At 38.9% G+C, this 16,724-nt stretch overlaps 1 long non-coding RNA gene across 1 annotated transcript; it reads right to left on the minus strand.

The window, feature by feature from the left end:
• Window positions 1-1,727: 1,727 nt before the first annotated feature.
• Window positions 1,728-10,167, minus strand: LOC103007624 (uncharacterized). Its single transcript, XR_009009981.1, has 4 exons — window positions 10,134-10,167; window positions 8,645-8,683; window positions 3,552-3,752; window positions 1,728-1,954 (listed from the first exon to the last, which is right to left on the minus strand). It is a non-coding gene; the product is annotated as an uncharacterized LOC103007624 (long non-coding RNA).
• Window positions 10,168-16,724: the final 6,557 nt, after the last annotated feature.

Below are 16,724 nucleotides of genomic sequence, written 5' to 3' on the forward strand. Positions count from 1 at the left end.
ATTTGTTTCTCATAGCTGGGAAGGGATAAGAGTCTCCCCAGTTATTCCAGATTCAGTTTCGTTTCACATCAGTGGTATCCTAGTGTCCTGGAAAGAGGCCAGAGCTAGGGCTGTTACAGGATGTGTATATTTGGGATGTGAATATCATGATTTCTAGGAGGGAAATGCAGTCATAGGGAACAATAGCACGCTAGCTCCAAATGTTGGGTTAGTGCCAAAGATCAGTCTTCATGATGTTAATACATATCTAGAGGGTACTGTTTTTTTAAAAATTACTCTCTGTAGTAATTTGCATAAGCTTACTAGATTGGTGTGAGGTTTTCTGTACTTCAAAAATTGGAGGTAATCATCTTTAAATGTGCCAGTGTTTCTTGCTGTCCTTCTTCTACATGTTTTTACTGTTTTTCTCACTTCTGCTATCTTCATAGTTTTCTTGCCCTTCCTATGAAAAATGTGATACAGTGTAAAGATGAGAAATCAAACAAATTATCTCACATACATGATGCAGTGTTTGGGAGATGTACTGATATGTGCAATTTACTTTGAAATGCATTAAAAAAGATAGATTGGGGATGGATGAATAGAGGAATGGATTGAAGTGGATAGAAGTGGGATAAAGCAAGGATAGTAAAATGTTAATGGTGGAATCTTTTTCACTATGTTTACTATGAAAATTCTATCAACTCTCCTGTATGTTTGAAACTTTTCATAATAAAATATTTTTTAAACTACTTACCAGAATGAAAAAATAAAATTAATCACTTGTAATCCCCCTCCAAAAGAATTCTTTTCCAGTGGAGTTTTGTCACTAGTGACTAAGAGCAAGCTGCTAAAGCTTCCTAACTCAGTCACCTCCTGTGTGAAATTATAAAGCTGGACAAAATCAGCAGTTCCCAAAAGTCATTTTATGTGTTGGCGGCACCAGAGTCATTCTGGAGCCCCACCCTAAACCTATAAAATTAGACTCTCACAGAATCCATATTTTTTAGACAAGTGTCTCATGGGGTACCAACCTGGTTGGTTAGTACCAACCAGGTTTAGAAACCTTTGGACTACAGAGTCTTTTCCCATTCTGAAGTGGGTACCTGTTTATACTAAACCCTTACTAGGAACACATGTTCTTAAATTTTTTAAGGTCCAGGGATCTTATTAAAATATAGATTCTGCGGGTGGGGATCTTAGATTCTGCATTTAACAAGTTCCGGCTCTGAGGCCAATGCCGGTGATGCCTCGACCATATTTTGAGAATCAAAGAGCTAGAAGATCAGAAACAAGAGACAGGGGAACCCCCTATTTTTTCATAGGTTCTTCTTTTTGGCCAAACCACACTCACAGGAAGTGAAGCATGTTGAACACCTTCCATTTTCTGAATTTGAAATAGAATAATCATATGGAAAAGCCTAGTGCCTTTTTGGTGTGAGCAGTCATTATTTCTGGAGAAAAGCTCAATGTGGCATTTAACTGAAAGTTTTGGATACCTGATCCACTTACCTTAGACACTTTCAGGCAACGATACAAAAGTTCACCAGGCTGTTCTGGATTAAGGATAGACATCTTCAGGAGCCACAGATATAATAAGGGTAAGCATAGGATTGCAGCCTGAGATTAAAGGAAAAGTCATGGACTGAAAAAACAAACCAAAAAATAGTGGGAACTCACTGGAAGTTGACTAAAGTACCTGGAAAGTTCATTTGCTTTCCTCCTTGCTTTCATACGCTACCTGACTTACCTTTCTAATAATATTTTGTGAACAATTATTGAGAATTTATTATGGTCCAGTCACTGTGTTAGGTATTTATTAAGCACTTACTACAACCTCGCCACTAGTGATAAAGATGAACGAAACAATAGAACAAAGACACAGGTGTCGGAATTCCCTGGCGGTCCAGTGGTTAGGACTCGGTGCTTTCACTGCTGGGGCCCAGGTTCAGTCTCTGGTCAGGGAGCTAAGATCCTGCAAGCCACAGAGCATGGCCAAAAAAAAAAAAAAAACAGATATCATTGCTGCTCCTTGGGGATTACAATTAAGTGAGCTAAAAGACATTAAGTCATCATCAAAAAAATATGTGATTACAAATGTGCTAAGTGTATGAAGGAAAAACTTATAGTGCTATGAAAAAGTGACTAGAGCGTGAAATCAGGCTTTTCAACAAACATGGAAGTCAAGCTGACATCTAAAACCTGAAGAGGAAATACCAGTTGAAGAGGAAAGTATTTAGGAGTATTTTGGAAAAGAGAATCTTCTGGGTTGTATGAAGGCCCTGGGGCATTTGGCTTTTTCCCACCAGTGTAGCTGGAGCTGAATAGGCCGTGGGAAGAATGGCACAGATGAAGTTCAAGAGGAAGGCAGGGGCCAGCTTATGTCAGAGCTGGTAGGTGTGGGCCACAATAAGAATTTGGGGCTTTATATTAAGTGCAAAGGAAAGCCATTTAACAGTGGAGTGACAGGATCTGATTTACCTTTAAAGAGACCACTCTGACTGCTATGTAAAGAGTAAATTTAAAGGTAACAAGCAGGGGGTATTCCCTGGTGTCCCGTGGTTAGGACTCCACACTTGCACTTTCTCTGCCAAGGGCCTGGGGTTCAATCCCTGGTCCAGGAACTAAGATCCCACAAGCCAGGCTCAACCAGGAAGCAGCACTCACCTTGGGTAAGGCACAAGGGTAAAGCACTCACCTTGGATGCGAAATTTAAAGAGCTGCCAAAACACTCAGTGATCCAGATTAGTCATACTTTAAAAGCAATATTTTAAAAAATAAAATCTACCAACTATGGCCTACAGTCCAGCTCCCTGTTTTTGTAAATAAGTTTCTCTTGGAACCAGGGCTGAGATCAGCTTAAGAAAATACAACAGGATTGTGCAAGTGCAGATCCTGTCTTTACTAAAAATTTTGATGCTTTTCCACCATTTTTTTTGCATTTATTTTGATTTTTAAAAATACTTCATTAAAATATGATTTATCACTGAGGTTTTTGACACCCCCATAAGTTTTGCACCTCAGGCGAGTGCCTCACTTGCCTCACCCTACAAGAGTAGAAATAGGAAGACCAATGAGGAGATCATTCACCTATTCATTCAGATTTCACATAAAAAGTCCAAATTGATGGTTTTGCTTAAAAGAATCAGATCTGTCTACCCTGAACCTACTCTCCCATATGGCAACGGTTCCAACTCAGTAGGTCTATTGTGGGACAAGGAAGTTCCCCTAGAGGCCTGAGGGGCTCCTGTGATTGAGAATTACTACTCAGAGGGACAGAGTGAGGGACACCTGGGAAAGCCAGAACTAGCGCAAGATCCTCTGACCCAATCTGTCCTCTCATTACACTGTTTTCTTTGAGCATTAATATCAAGTTAATAAAATTGTACCTTTCAAGATAAACAACAAGGATTTACTGCATAGCACAAGGAATTATATTCAGTATCTTGTAGTAACCTACAATGGAAAAGAATTGGAAAAAAAATATATATATATATATATCTCTGAACCCCATGATGTGACATACTACTGGGAAGGACATCACTTTGAAGTTTCTTGCTAAAAATGCATACCTTCAATCTAATCATGAGAAAAATATCAGGCATATCCAAACCAAGGGACGTTCTACAAAAGAACTGTACTCTTCACAATTTTAGTACTCTCCAAAAGTTTCCAGGTCATGAGGACAAGGAAAGACTGAGGAACTGTCACAGGCTGGAGGAGATTTAAGGAGACACGATGACAAGATGCAATGTAGGATCCTGGATTGGGTCCTGGAACAGAAAATAGATACTGATGGAAAAGCTGATGGAATCCAAATAAAGTCTGTCATTTAGTTAATAGTATTGTACTGATGTTAATTTCCTGGTTTTGATAAATGTACTATGGTTATGCAAGATGTTAACATTAGGGAAAACTGGGTGATAGGTACTCAGGAACTCTCTGTATTATTTTTGCAACTTTAGCGTGTCTAAATTACTTCAAAATAAAAAGTTAACACACACACACACACACACACACACACACCCCCCTTAAAGGCTGCTTTAGATTGATTGAGGCCCTCTGGAATGGACTGAGAGGCAAAGAGAGAGCCAAACTGCTTTGCTCAAGAAATTCACAGGACTTTGGGGAGTGACACTAGAGGACAGGGGAGAATGTCAAAAAGGAGACAAGTCCCCAACTACAAGGCTCTTTGTGGAGAGGCAGTCATGAGGAGGGAGTGGCTGAGGGACTTTTAAGAACAGCATCCAAGCTGAGGCTCTTTGTTGGGCCATAATGGGCTACCACGTCCCCCTTGAGTAAAAGTGTGCTCCGCGAAGGCTTGTGGTTGTACTTTGGGAACTGAATGAGTCAGGAGGATGCACAGCTGTAACACAGGACAACAAAGGGACAACACTGTGTGGGAGGTAAAATGGCAGAGAAAGAAAAAGTCAGCAGAAGCAAGAACCCAAAGACAGAGTCAAATAGGAAATATGTGGGTACCATAAGAATTTCCAGAGGTTTTGAAGGAATACTGGGTTTCCCAGGATATTGTGCTTCTGGACTATTTTACTTAAAGCTTATTTTATTTTACACTTTGTCTTTAAAAATTCATTCCCTCTCCCTCTCCCTCTTCCTTAACCATCCCACCTTCCCCACCTCCTTCTGTCTTCTGTTTGCCTGGCTTTTCCTCCTCTTCCACTAACAGTCAACCACCATTGTTAGTTTTGTAAGTACCATTCTAGAAATTTTAAATATTTATTTATTATTGAATATGAGTATATGTTGTCTTTCTTTTTACTGTTATACAACTAGAAGCATACTATACATAGTTATCTGCACCTTGCTTCTTTTCTTCAGGATATTTCTAGAAAATCTTTCCATATCAGTTCATAAACAGCTTCCTCATTCTTCTATACAACTAACAGTAAGCCATTGATTCTATGCATCATAATGTTTTTAACCAGACCCTCTTGCTAGATATTATGGTGATTCTAGTGAAATTGCTAGGTGAAATGTACATGTATTATTTATCTCGATAGATACTGCTAAACTGTCCCACAAAAGGGAATTTTACTTAACTAATTTTACTTAATTTTAAAGGACCAGTTGATCATAGTAAATTGGAGTCTTAAGGGACAAAGATGCAAGTAAAACCTGGTTTTCACAAGGTCCTAATGAAAGTCCTAGAGGATCTACCATAGGGTGACCCAAACCTAAGCACATTAGGGCTACCCTCCTCTGCAGAACTGTCTCAGTGCTTCCGGGTCTTCCTCATCATTTCTAGTCCATGTTCTTCATTAAATAATGAAAATACCAGCAATTCCACATCTAGGAATGTCTTATGGATATGCCTGCAGACTTGTGAAGTGGCATGTGTACAAGATTACTTCTCAAAGCATTATTTGTAATAGCAAAAGAAGCAAGCAATCAATGCATCCATCAGTAGGGGACTGGTTAAATAAATAATGGTTAAAAATCATACAATGGAACACTAGGTATCTGTAAATAAGAATGGAGAGGCTCTTTTTGTGGTGATATAGCATAATCTCCAAGATCTATTGGGAAGTGAAAAAAATACAGTGCAGACCAAGGCGTATAAAGGCCACCACTGTGGGAGGAACGAATACGATACACATATATGCTTGTATTTGCATTAAATATCTCTGGAAGCATACATACGATTGTTTACTTCTTTTTTTTTTTTTTTTTTTTTTTTTTTTTTTTTTTTTTACTTTATTTATTTATTATTTATTTTTGGCTGTGTTGGGTCTTCGGTTCGTGCGAGGGCTTTCTCCGGTTACGGCAAGTGGGGGCCACTCTTCATCGCGGTGCGGGGACCGCTCTTCATCGCGGTGCGCGGGCCTTTCTCTATAGCGGCCCCTCCCGTTGCGGGGCACAGGCTCCAGACGCGCAGGCTCAGCAGTTGTGGCTCACGGGCCCAGCCGCCCCGCGGCATGTGGGATCCTCCCAGACCCGGGCTCGAACCCGTGTCCCCTGCACTAGCAGGCAGATTCTCAACCACTGCGCCACCAGGGAAGCCCCGATTGTTTACTTCTAAGGAGAATAACTGAGTAGCTGAGGGACAGCCTTGTGAACCTTTCAAATGTTGAACCATATGGATGCAATACCTATTCACAAAATAAAATTAAACTGTCAAATAATCTTTTTAAATTTATTTTATTAAATAAATAAATATTAAATAAAATTTTATTTATTTATTTATTTATTTATTTATTTATTTATTTTTGGCTGCGTTGGGTCTTTGTTGCTGTGTGCGGGCTTTCTCTAGTTGCGGCAAGCGGGGCCTACTCTTTGTTGCAGTGCGCAGGCTTCTCATTGCGGTGGCTTCTCTTGTTGCGGAGCATGGGCTCTAGGTGCATGGGCTTCAGGAGTTGCGGCATGCGGGCTCAGTAGTTGTGGCTCGCGGGCTCTAGAGCACAGGCTCAGTACTTGTGGCACATGGGCTTAGTTGCTCTGCGACATGTGGGATCTTCCCGGACCACGGCTCGAACCTGTGTCCCCTGCATTGGCAGGCGGATTCTTAACTACTGTGCCACTAGGGAAGTCCCACAAATAATTTTTTGGAAAGGAGAAAAGATTGACCAATAAGGCCATAGTGATTGTAAACACCATAGAGAAATGTTTGAGCTTACATTCAGCACCCCTGCACAGCACCTGGCCTCTAGCTGACACCCTGAGTGGTCCTTCCTGTTTCTGCTCAGTGTACTTCCTTGCACCTTAAAGTTGATGTGTCATTTTAGTGGATAATGTGGATTGGTTCACTCAGCCTGCATTGTACCCTCCTCCAGGGTACCTCCCCGGACTGGAGAGGCTAGAACACTAAAATCTACGGTCTGGCTCCTTTGCAGGTACAGCTCTGGATGTGAATTAGCTTCTACCAATTCAACACATTCGAGTGAGATTTGGAAGGCAAAAGTGAGGTAGACGCTATTTTCCTGTTCCTCTTGTGTATTTTCTTGCTTCAGGTGAGGTCACGGGAAAGTGGGGTTTTCTTTTTTTACAGTAGCACCTTCGGTGTTCCTTCTATAGCTTCCTGGGGTTTAGGGTGCAGTTACTGTGGCAATAGGAGTCATGTTGGATTCCTGAACCCTGGAATGTATACGTGATGTTGGGGTCTTGTATTCGATAATTCAAAGTAGTGGCCTCAGAAGGCAGTTCCCTGGTGAGTCAGTTTGGTATTGTTTTAGGACTCATTACTGAAGTCCCAGCCTAGAACCTGCTCCTTCAGCCCTTTCAAAGATTTTCTAAGCACATAAATCTGCATAATAAATCCCTTCATGCTTAAAATGCTTCCAATGGTTTCTGTTTCCTGCGCTGAACCCTAGCCGGTACAATCAATAAGATTTCAGAGAATAATAATATACTGAAATGTTCTGCCCAGACCTTCACGTTCCAATCCAGGTTTTCTAATTACCCCCACTCCAGGGTCCTTCACTGTGATTCCAACCTTGACCCCATGCTGATAAGATATACAGAGCTCAAAATCAGTAGCCATCTGACTTTGCTACTTATCCTGATCCGACATTTGTTCCAAGTTTCTCACCATTTGGCATAATCTCCCCTCTGGAGCTGAGATTCTACACTTGTGACTCAGTTTCTGATTTTTGCCTAACACCCTGGAAGCTGAGTTCCTAAATAGATGGTTAGAACACTGTCTGGATCCCTGATCCCTGCAAGCACTTCAGGCTGGAGACCAACTCGAAGAGACAGGACTCAACCAGCATGGCTGTACAGGTGGTTAAAATACTGAAACAACCACTCTCCTGGATACCCCAGTGCTTCCTCACACTTCCCCTCCCACCTGGGGGCCACATGGACCCTCCCTACAATGCATCCACTAAAGATTAATGCTCTATCCAGCAGAGTCCTCAAGGCACGGGTTCCAGAGCCATGGTCAGGCTCAATTCTGATTAGTCCTTGACTGTTCCCTATTGGTGGTCAAATACTTGAGGAGCATTTCTGTATGCAGGTCTGTAGTGTCTTTGCTGATTGGGTGACCTCTTTACCTCTATTATTTATTTGCAGCTAGGAAACTTGCCTCCTATTTATTCCATGAATCTTTACTGTTCCATCTCTTGGTTTTAGATTCTAGTTTCCACTGATGTCCAAGACTTTTATATTATCCATTATATCTTCTGACAGATCTCTTAACTAGCTCATGTCTTACTGTAGAAAAGACTCCTGGGATTATGGATCCCTTTTAAAAGCCTCAATCTTTACCTGCCTTTAGTCCCAGCTTCCTGAATCCATCCTGTTCTAAACTATATTTACAAGAAAAAATTAACATTCTAAGAAACAGTATTTTAAAAACACTTTAAACATTAAAATATGCTTAAATTCTTTAGGCTAAACAAAATTTTATCTCATGACCATTATTAAAAAATAAAATCTGTGGTTATTATTTAGGTCTTCTCTTTATATAGTGACAATAATTGTGTCCACACACTTAAATTGAGTTAATCTATGTTATTGGAAAATACTGTTAAAATCAAGACAGTCTGACAAAATTAGTCAAACTCACACTCGATTTGGCAAATTTTATGTTGCAAAATACATATTAGGTTTTTCCATATTATTTAGATTATTTCACCAGAGAACCAATGATTGCACCATACAGAGAACCAATGATTGCTCCAAGTTATAGAATTCATAATACACCTACCTTTTAAAGAAGGATATTTGTGCTTCTCTTGTAAGGAATCTAAGAAAGAAGTTGGAAGGTAAGTTCAAAAGAAAGAACATTTAAAGTAGAAGAAATTCAAATGGGTGCATATCACTTATTTTTTTCAGAAAAGAGAACCAAGAAAATGTCCTAAATTAGAAAACAAGAAATCCTTGTGAAAATCTATTGACGTATGCCAGCAAAACAAGGGCAAAAATCAAGAACAATGAAGACATGGGATACAAGAAGACAGCAACCAACCAAAAGTCCAGTGAAGAACAATGCCAAGATGTGGCAGAGCTGGAAACAACCTGTCTCCATAGGACGTAAGTCAGTGGGCCCCAAGGAGCATGTATTCAAGAATGAGAACAGAATGCCTTTCATGCTGTAGCTGGATAAAGGAGGTACATAGTTCCTCTTTCAGTAGGGAAAAAGAAAGGCAATTAAAATTTGTAGGAAAAACAAAAATTCACAAGAAAGCCACAGTGCAGATATGAAGCAAACTAAAATGTGGCTTGATTTGAACAGTTGATGGGATTTAAGGAAAGGGACATTCTCTTAGGTGGCAGAGGGGTCAAAAAGTGGACTCATGAAGGAGGAAATGTCCTGGCATAGCACCTGCCGCTGCACTGAGTAATATTTACATAGTGATAATAAAGCAAATGTTGCTTACTGCCGTTCAAAGTTTAGAATCAGTTATAGACAAAACACTGCATATTTATTTATAGCTACAGAACAGAGTGTAGTTGTCATTAACCCTGATGTCATAAAATTAAAAGACAGAAAGCAAAAGTGAAGCTGACAGAGGTTGGGTGAAAGAACAGGAGGAGAAAAGGAAAGGAGGGTGTGATAATGGCTTCATCTTACAGGGGAGACAAAGCTATTATAAAAAAAAAGCTGATGAGGGACTTCCCTGGTGGTCCAGTGGCTAAGACTCCATGCTCCCAATGCATGGGGCCCAGGTTCGATCCCTGGCTGGGGAACTAGATCCCACATGCTGCAACTAAGAAGTTCGCATGCCACAACTAAAGATCCAGCATGCCACAACTAAGAAATCCTGCCTGCCGCAACTAAGACCTGACACAGCTAAATAAAAAATTAAAAAAAATATATATATATATATATATATATTTTTTTTTTTTTTAAGCTGATGGGGACTTCCCTGGTGGTGCTGTGGTTAAGAATCCACCTGCCAATGCAGGGAACACGGGTTCGAGCCCTGGTCTGGGAAGATCCCACATGCTGCAGAGCAACTAAGCCCGTGTGCCACAGCTACCAAGCCCGGGCTCTAGAGCCTATAAGCCACAACTACTGAGCCCACACGCTGCAACTACTGAAGCCTGCACGCTCTAGGGCCCACATGCTGCAACTACTGATCCCACGTGCTACAATTACTGAAGCCTGCGTGCCTACAGCCTGTGCTCTGCAACAAAAGAAGCCACCGCAATGAGAAGCCCGCGCACCGCAACGAAGAGTAGCCCCCACTCACCACAACTAGCGAAAGCCTGCGCAGCAACGAAGACCTAACGCAGACAAAAAAAAAAAAAAAAAAAAAAGCTGATGAACAGGAAATAGGAGTTTATCTTAAGTTATAAAGACTACCAATAGAATAAAGTTATATTAAAGATAATATAACTACTAAAAATGGAGAGAAGGGAGAGTAGCTTAAGTAAAGTCCCTACCTTTCAAAGGTAGGAATAAATGCCTACAATTGATACATCAAGAAGTATTAACATAGGAATATTATTCAGAGTTATACAGATGACTACCTGGAAAACAAAACGAGTTGCCCCAGAGAAGCAGAACTGGGATGAATGGAGAAGGAATGGCAGGGGGGCTGTGGCATTTCAAGTCCCCTGGACTGGCTAATTTTTCTTTACTAAATAGCGTTAGAGATTTGCACAGCGTGTGAACCCTTGCAGGGCTGAATTCTTATCCATGTTTTTAATATCATTTGAACTTTTTTTGTTTTTAATGAGATTTCCTAATCAATATCTTCATTACATTTAAAATTCTTTCATAATACTAGAAGCTACACAAATTGGTTCTCTTTCAATCTCTAACGAATATTGGCTTTTCTACAATTTCCTATAACCTAGTTTATGTATAATCGTGTATAGAAATCTCTCCTTTGCTATTTTATGAGACAAGGGTGGGATATTTATGAAGCAGGTGTAATGAAGTTCTGATCTAGTTTTAGTGCCTACAAAAATGAAGGGAAAACCATAAAAATACTCATAGAATAGATTGAGTAAACAAATATATATCAAGTACATATTACCTACCCAGGCACAAGGCTAGCTCATAATATCCTATATCAAGACAGGACTGGAAGCATTATTCCATCCCTAGTAGCACTTTATCTGAAATTTTAGAAAACGTGTTCATTTAGTGCAGGATTTCTCAACCTTGGCACAACTGACACGTTGGACCACGTAATTCTTTGTTGTTGAAGGTCTGTCCTGTGCCATATAGGATATTTAGCGGCATCCCTGGTTTCTACCACTAGATGCCAATAATATGCCCTCCCCTCTCCCCCGCTCCCAGCAGTGACAACCAAAACTGTCCCCAGACTTTGTACCTGGTTGAGAATCATTGGGTGTGATCGTATTTTCAAAGATCTAAAATTTATTTAATTTTAGAGATACTATTACTGTGCCAACATTGCTTATTTCTTTTGTGATGAATTTGTCTTGCATACCGATGAACGTTCGATTTGAGAAATATAAGCCACAGTGGCCTCCGATTCTTAGATGAGATAAATGGAATCTTTTAGCACTGCAGTTGAGCGGCATTTTCAACTAATTTATGAATAGCAGAACAAATATGATTCGCTATTTTTAGCTTAGGGAGTCTATCTTAAACCATACATGGCTGGTAAAAATGTGAAATCTAAGCTTTTAGGATTTCTCTTGAGTTAACCAGATGGCATGCTTATGATCTGCCTACAAAATCTTTCCATTCTTTTCAAATAAAAAGCTATTTTTCACTTTCCACTTTAAGATCATATGCTTTTAGATTCTTTCCAAGTGAGAAAAAAAAGTCCAGGCTACATTAGACACTAAAGTAAACCATCATAAGTCCTGAGATTCCTGGGACTTCTAAATTTAGGAAAATGTCACCTACCTTCATGTTCTTTACCCTTACCTTCTTATATCTTCATGTAACCTAAGCTTCTAATCTATCTTTACAGTAACAGCAAACACATGTACACTCCTTATTTGCCAGGCCTCATTCTAAGCTCCTTCACATTTAAATTGTTTTCCACTTTATTGAGGTATAACTGATATACAAAAAACTGCACATATTTAAAGTATACAATTTGATAAGTTTGCACATATGCATACAACTGTGAAACCATCAGCACAATCAAGGCAATAAACATATCTATCAAAATAAAATGTTTTATTTTGACTTAATTTCAGACAGAAAAATTACAAGAACAGTACAAAGAGCTCCTGAACATCTTTCACTCAGATTCACCAGTTGTTAGCCCTTTACTACATTTGCTTCTCCCTCCCCCCGCACCCCGTGTGTGTGTGTCTATAGTATATAACTTTTTTCTGAACCATTTAAGTAAGAATAAGTTACATTATGCCATTTTTACCTCTAAACACCTCTGTGTAGTGTTTTCCCTAAAATCAAAGAAATTGACATTATTATGATACTATTATCTAATCTACATTCAGATTTCACCATTTGTCCTAAAAATGTCCTTTAAATCAGAGGAAAATCCAAGATGAATTTGCGCATTCAATTGTCATGGCTCTTTATCATCCTTTAGTCTGGCACAGTTTCTCAGTCTTTCTTTGCAGTAAATGACATTGACATTTTTGACGAGTACAGGCCACTCATGTTGTAGACTGTTCCTCAGTTTGGATTTGTGTGATAGTTCATTATTAGATTCAGGCTATGCCATGTGGCAGGAACACCACAGAAGTGATGGTGAGTTCTTTTCAGTGCTTCAAAAGACATATGATATTGGTTTTTCCAAATATTAGTGATACTGTCTTTGACATTGGTTAAGGTGTTATCAGCCAGGTTTCTCCGTCAAATTATTAGTTTACCCTTTGTAGTTAATAGGTATCTTGTAGAGAGATACTTTGAGACTATGTAAATATTGTTATCCTCAAACTTTCACCCACTAGTTTTAGCACCCGTAATTTTACTATTATGGTTGCCAAATAATGATTTCTAATTTTTCATTTCTTCTACATGGCTTTCCTTTTTACTTTAAAACTGAACTTTTTTTCCTATCTGTCTACCTATGTATCTACCTGTCTGTCTGTCTAGTTCCATCATTGTGGTCCTGCTCTTTACTCAATAGGTTATATTCCTTTGCTTTCATTTTTTATCTTGATGTTCAAATTGTTACAGATTTGGTCAATAGAGCTCCTTCGAACAGGCTTCTGTAATTGACATAGCTCAAAAAGATGTTCCAGGTTCATCTTGTATTTTCTCTGTCCCAGTCCTGGAATCAAGTGTTTCTTCAAGGAGTCTTGGTTCTTTTTAATGGAGAATGGGATTTCAAAGCCAGCATCTGGATGCTGTGTACTTGCTGCTACTAGGCTCAATGAACAGACAAATGGGAAATAGATGTATTTATAGGCATTTATACCTACATAATTGTGTGTATATACATACATATACATATAAAGGAATACCTCATCTTACTGCGCTTCACAGATACTGTATTTTTTACAAATTCAAAGTCTGTGGCAACCCTGCATCAAGCAAGTCTATCACCGCAGCATTTTTCCAACAGCATTTTTTCATGTCTCTGTGTCACATTTTGGTAATTCTTGCAATATTTCAAACTTTTTCATTATTATTATATTTGTTATGGTGATCTTTGATGTTACTATTGCAAAAAGACTACGATTCGCTGAAGACTCAAATGATGGTTAGCATTTTTTAGCAATAAATTTTTTTTTTGTTTGGCCGTGTTGTGTGGCATGCGGGATCCCCGACCAGGGATTGAACCCATGCCCGCTGCAGTGGAAGCATGGAGTCTTAACCACTGGACCACCAGGGAAGTCCCAGCAATAAACTATGTATATTGTTTTTTAGACATAATGCTATTGCACACTTAATACACTACAGTACAGTGTAAACATAACTTTTATATGCACTGGAAAACCAAAAAACTAGCGTGACTCTCGTTATTGCAATACTTCCTTTATTGTGGTGGTCTGGAACCGAACACGCATATCTCCAAGGTATTTCTGTATTAACATTTACTCATCATTACTATCCTATGAAATATCTACCACTTTTACTATTATTTTCATTTTACAATTGAAGAAACTGAGGCACAGAAGACGTTAAATAACTTGCTAAAGGTCTCCCAGCCAAATGATAAGGCTGAGATAGGAACCTGGGCAGTCAGGCTGCAGGCTTACGCTCTTAGCATGACTATTTTTTTTTTTAACAACTTTATTGGAATATAATTGCTTTACAATGGTGTGTTAGTTTCTGCTTTATAACAAAGTGAATCAGCTTTATAACAAAGTGAATCAGCTATACATATACATATATCCCCATATCTCCTCCCTCTTGCTTCTCGAGACCTCCCACCCTCCCTATCCCACCCCTCTAGGTGGTCACAAAGCACTGAGCTGATCTCCCTGTGCTATGTGGCTGCTTCCCACTAGCTATCTATTTTACATTTGGTAGTGTATATATGTCCATGCCACTCTCTCACTTCATCCCAGCTTACCCTTCCCCTTCCCCATGTCCTCAAGTCCATCATCTATGTCTACGTCTTTATTCCTGTCCTTAGCATGACTATTTAAAGATAAAAGTATTTCCAGGGTTGAGAAGGAAGTTTATCCAATATGATCTAAAATTTTTTATTGAGTTCTTTGACTTTAATGTCATATCCCGTTTTCTACTTGGGGAAGAGGTAGGGAATGTACTGCTACCTGGGAATCAAATCCAAGCGAGACGACACACAATTCCTTCTTCACTCAGAAAACTAAAGGTTTGCAACTGCACCAAACTTGCTATGCCTGGTTCTCTCTTTCTTAAGGCTGAGTCTAGCCCTCTGAGGATTTTCAGGCCGTGGTGGAAACAGGCTTCTGGTGAGCCTGCCCATCTATCCAGTGTATGTGATCAGACTTCACCTCAGGCTAAGCTGAGACTCCATTTCCTGCTGCTTATTCACACTTCAAAGTACTCAGGCAAAGCAAGAAATTTAGTGTGTTTTTTTAAGTGGAGGATGAATAGGATTGTGGATTTTTTGATAAGGTCAAAGGATATTTATTACTTTAAAAGTAATCAAGAAATACCTCATGGTGGGATATTGGAAAGTTTTTAATACCTATCCAGAGAGCTCTTGCCTAGCTCATGACTCTGTTGCTCTGAAGGAAGCAAAAATTTTAACAATGACTTGTAAGACAAATTTAATTCTGACCAGGAGGGTAGACTTTGCCATGACACCAGTGTGAATTTATCCCTGGAAGATTTTGTAAGAGCAAAAAGAAGAAGGTTGGATATAAATTAGACATATACCTTATGTCTAATTTTGTGAGTGATATCATGAAAATTTTAAAAATTCATCATGTGACACCAAGGCCAGTGATTCTTGAAGGAAATACGAAGGGATAGGGAAGCTAAATGATATTCTAACAATATAAGCGCCAGTGATTCCACTGAGTAAGAAGGGGGGTGTTTAAAGCAACCAAAGTGCCATGAATGGAGCTCTCAGATGAACTCAGACAAACCCAAAAGATCACGGATGAATAAAAAACATAAGAACTCTAAGGATAGTGTGGTAGGGTAGCCACACCACAAATTATCTCTGTATAGACTTATACATACGTGGAAACTTGATACACTGCAGATTAGTGGGATATGTTGAATTATTTACTAACTGTTGCTTGGACAATTGATTATCTACAATACAATCCGTTCCTATTTCACACCATAAACAAAAATAACATAAACAATAATACAACCCGTTCCTATTTCACACCATAAATAAAAATAATTAACAGGAAGATTAAAGTCCTAAATATGAAAAACAAAAATTTTAAACAAGGGAATGCTGAGGATAGGGAGAATATCCTTATGACTGTAGCATAGAAAAGAGTTGTTTGTTGTTGTTTTTTAAACAAAATTAAAGCATACGTGCAAGAAAATGACATTTGATTATGTTAAAGTTTAAAAATTCTGTACATCCATAACTTCCATAAACAAAGTGAAAAAACAAGCTGCAGATTGGAACACTATATTTGCAAATGCAAATGAATGACAAGGAATTAGTTTCTTGAGTAAAGAACTCCTACAAATCAATACAAGAAAGACAACCCAATATTGTAAAATACTACTGCTACTAATAATAATAATGATGATGATGACATAGGGTATTAACATACACAAGAGTCCTTTACAGAAAAGGAAAGTTGAAGAGCCAACAAATATATGAAAAGATGCTCCACTTCATTGGTAATCAGTGATGAAAACCATAATGGGGTACAATTAGATTGGCAAGTTAAGAATTCTGAGAATGTTAAACACTGGGCAAGATGTGAAGCAAAAGGGAAGTTCTGGTAAAAGAGTATGTTGCTGTATCCACTTAGGAGAGCAGTTTGGAAGTTTATATTGAGGTAGAAGATGCACATGCCCTAGGACCTCCTAATTCTACTCCTAGGTAAAATTTCCTTTAGAGAAATGTTACTTGTGTGCACAAGGCACTAAGAGAAAGAATGTTCATAGCTACCTTGTATGTAATACCAAATATCTGGCAACAACCTAAATCCCCCATCCACTGGAGAGTGGGTAAATAACATGTGGTATATTCAGTCAAGTAAATTCTCTACAGCGGTGGAAATGAATAAATTTACAGCTATCTGTATCTGAAGCAGAATGCAAAAGAATACATAAAGATTCCACTGACATAAAATTTTTAAATAAATCCTATATATATTGCTTAAGGACACACATGTGTGCATGCATGAGCGTGCGCACACACACACACAAATGTAAATTATCATAAAATGCATGGAAACGAAAATCACCAAATTTAGGAGTTGGCATTTTTGTTGGGGTTGGGGGGATGCAAAGTAAGGAAAAAGTG

This window comes from Balaenoptera acutorostrata, chromosome 12, assembly GCF_949987535.1.
Source record: "Balaenoptera acutorostrata chromosome 12, mBalAcu1.1, whole genome shotgun sequence".
Lineage (NCBI taxonomy): Eukaryota > Metazoa > Chordata > Mammalia > Artiodactyla > Balaenopteridae > Balaenoptera > Balaenoptera acutorostrata.